Raw genomic sequence first — 4,009 nt, forward strand, 5'->3', positions numbered from 1 at the left:
AGATTTACTGTAAGAGGCGTTAATGTTAAAGTTGCTGAGGTTCATAAACAATACTTGCATGTGCAGTTTTGATTATACCAGTGTGTTGTTATTGCTTTGTATATTGTGTGTTAGATTTGTATGGCAGAATTTGGAGCAGTTGGACTACTGGAGACTTAAGATATGCAAGTGCTATTAGACTCTCATATCCCAACAGCAACAGCTGCAGATTTTTATAAATGTGAGATGCCCACTGGCAAGATTTGCTGGGTCTGAATTTTGGCTTGTGTCCGCTCGTAATACCATGGAAATTCTACACTAGTGTTGGTATAGTGCCATTTCTCACTTAGACTTAGACTAGTTCTTTTTTCCTTACAATATACCAACTGTTGTTGTTTTTTCAATCTGCATAATTATTGTTGTTGTCGTTATTGTTTTTCTTCCATATTTTCTGTTATTCATCTTAAATCATATTATTCAATACTTAACATGAATTATTCACTTACTATAATATTAAAACCAGCAGGAAATGTATGTAGTTTGCTACAGTAGCTATACAGTGTAGATAAACCATATGGCTTGTTTTTTTCTTAGAGGTATTCAGAACTAGGGTTCATTTTGTCACTGCTATTCTCATTGCTAATTGCAGCACTTTTTTATCATTTGTGTAAGCTGTTTTACTTAAATTTTCTGAATTTGTCATTTATTTCTGTTGCGTCATTTCATGTGTTGTTTCTTGGTTGGTTTAGAAATGGTTGCTTAAGTAAGCACAATTTTATTCTTGCGTTCAATTTTAGATGTATGTTTAGCAATTAAAGAGTTAAAGTTCATTCATTCATTCATTTATCCATCCATGCATCCATCCATTCATGAGTTCGTTCGTTCATTCGTTCTTTCGTTTGTTTGTTTGTTCATTCATTCATTCATTCATTCATTCATTCATTCACATTTTATCCTGGTTTGGGTCATAGTGGACTTAGAGCCCATGTTGGGAACACTAGGTGCAAGACAGAAATACAAGAGTGTATTTAAAAATACATTTGCTGCTCTTACACTAACACTGCTACTAATATGTCATCATGTACAACAGATTTTTGTGCTTTATTTATAAAATGGTGTACAGTGTGCGAACACAAAACCCCTGCCGGCTGTAAGTTACTGTCAATTTACACTGCCGTTTTTTTACAGTGTGTTAAAATCACCTAGTAAACCTGTCACCTGGTGTGCTGAGACATCTCTATAACATTCGTTACCCATTCTACTAGACAGGTATTCAGCTTACTGAGCATTTCCAAATTTTGATTCGAATTTGTTTTTTACTTTACTACTTGGTTTTAATTTGATTATATTAACATTTTCTTTTTTACATTACACTCTTACGCTAAGTCACTTGTACATGAGACCTCTTCAATCTGTACCATTTTCCTAAACATTAGCTGTTGGACTGAGATTGAGTCATGACAGGGGCTTTCCAGGCCTGAAAGGTGAGCCAAGCTCTGGTGTCAGTGAGGAGAGCTTAGCGCAGGCAGACTGTCTGTGTGGATTCAGTTCAACCGAGTTCAAGATAATTCATTCCCAGCATGTTTGGAGGTCTAAATCAGGTCATGTGTAAATACAACTAATTTGGTTAGCAATGTTTGAATAACATTCATAAACTTTATTAATAATAAAATTTCATAGTATTGTGTTATGTGTAGTATTGAGACACAATATATTTAATTGCATATAAAAGACATAAAACATTTTTGGAAAAGGAGCTCTGATGCTGAGTATTAAATCATACCCACAATGTACTATATCTTTAGATATGAGAATTTCTAGCATTTTTACAGTTCAATATCAATAATAATATTGTAACATTATAGCATTTAATGGTACTAACCAGAAATGGTCTAGAAAATGGTAAAAGAAAAGGGCCATTTATCATCATGCCATTCATATTAACGGCATTAGCTGCTGTCTCTTCAATTGTGAAAAAGCACCTCTCTCTCTCTCTCTCTCTCTCTCTCTCTCTCTCTATATATATATATATATATATATATATATATATTCAGAACAAGAGTGCTCACAGTGTTATGATAAGGCCAAAATCCAGTCTGATAGAGCCATTAATCAGAGAGAATCATGGACTGTGATTCTCATGGAATGTGGTAATAATCTGAGGAACTTAATTAAAGCTGTTTTCGCAGAATCACAGCTCATGGTATACTGCATCTAAATTGAGTGCATAGTTTTTTTTTCCACCTGACATGCGTCATGTGTCTGGTATTTGATGGTAAAACAGAAATACTAGACAGGCGGGTAGTGTCAAGTTTAATAGCTATATAACAACTGTTAGACATAGTGTCTACTGTATCAGGAAGGCTTTGCAACAAATTTATAACACTATTAGGTTTATAAGGTTAACAAGATTGTTAACAACAGTGGCACGGCCCATAAAATCACATATTTAAGCATTATTCCATTAATTCAGAAATTGATTGTGAAGTGAAATGATCACCTCTGAAGATATGACACATCACATGTAAAAGTTACATGTTTTTTTAAATACATTTCGAATGTTATGTTTCACACATTTGCATATAAAAGGCATGCAGGGTTTTTTTTTTATGCTTCACTTGAAAAACATTGTCTTGTGACGCATGATTTTTCATAAACCTTCACTGGTTCGTTTCTTGAAATGAAGGTCTAACTCAGAGTACACTGTGTTTTCTGGGCCTCTCTCTTCAGTCATGGTTCAAGGTGCTTAGCTTGTCTGGCATGTAACTCACGGCATAGGTTGAGGATGTCATGTGTAACACTGTTCCTTTGGGCCTAACTCCTCCCACTGAATGAGGTACTCCAGTAGTCAATTACTGAGTATCGATTTTACTAGGTATGAAGCCTGGGGGAGGGGCAGGAATGGTAGCAAGCAGGATGTTAGTGGCTAAGGATCCTTGGAGGACTGGTTTCAGGCAGAAGATGTGGATGAGGGGGCTATGCAGCAGTGTCGGGGGAGATCCAGCTTGGAGCTGACTTCATTAATCTGTTTCAGTACATTGACGTTAAGTACCTGGGGCTTAACTTTCTGCAGGTTTGGAGTTGCGAGAAGTCGCTAGTGGCAAGCCAGACTCATATCCCAGCTGGTAGTGATGGGGGTTCCCTCTTTGCCAATCTGCATTCTTCTTATTCATCTTGGCCACTTGTTCAAGATACTGGTGGGTGCTTTCCCATACTTCTTTACTGCACCAGAACCATTCATCCAAGGATGGTGAGTCACTGGGGCTGCAATTTCAGGGAAACAGCAGAGGCTGTTTACCCAAACACACATTGAAAAGACCTCAGCTGGGTGGTTGAGTGTTACAGAGAGTTCTGGGCATAATCCAGGTCCAGTACCGCTAATTCCCCAAGACAGAACATTTATAAGAACCAGCTTTTTGTGATCTGTGAATCTGGTGAACAGTTTAGTACCCACCGCCAGCCAGTTGCAGTTGGGTTTCAATATCATAATTCTCGGCAGGATATAACATTCTGGAGCAGAAAGCCAAGGTATGTAGCTTGGGCTTGTCCCTGAGCTACTGAGATATGATGGCTCCATCCTCTGTCTTAGAAGCATCCACCTTAATGACAAAGGCCCTCGATGGATTGGGCTGAGCTGGTTGAGGTCCTTCTCAGCCGTTGGATTCCAGGCCAAGCACTTCACCCCTTCCTGAGGTGTTAGGGAATGCATGATAGAGCTAAAACCGCAGATAAAATTGAAGCAGGAATTAGTTAAGCCTAGGAATCATTGAAGATTCTTGGCTATCTTGGATGTAGACCAGTCAGTCACTGTGGCACCTTGGTCTGGTCCAATGATGTAGCCCAGAAAGGAGATTTTGTTTATAGATGGAACTCACACAACTTACCCTTAATGTATAACTGATGCTACATGAGAGACCGGAGAAGATGGCGAATGGTGTTCACAGACCTGTGAAATTTGGCTTTAAGGGGCTGGTTGCTCCATCAGCTGTTGGCTGCAATTGTTTCCTACAGTGAGTGTTTGAACAGGTAC

This window comes from Hemibagrus wyckioides, linkage group LG07, assembly GCF_019097595.1.
Source record: "Hemibagrus wyckioides isolate EC202008001 linkage group LG07, SWU_Hwy_1.0, whole genome shotgun sequence".
Lineage (NCBI taxonomy): Eukaryota > Metazoa > Chordata > Actinopteri > Siluriformes > Bagridae > Hemibagrus > Hemibagrus wyckioides.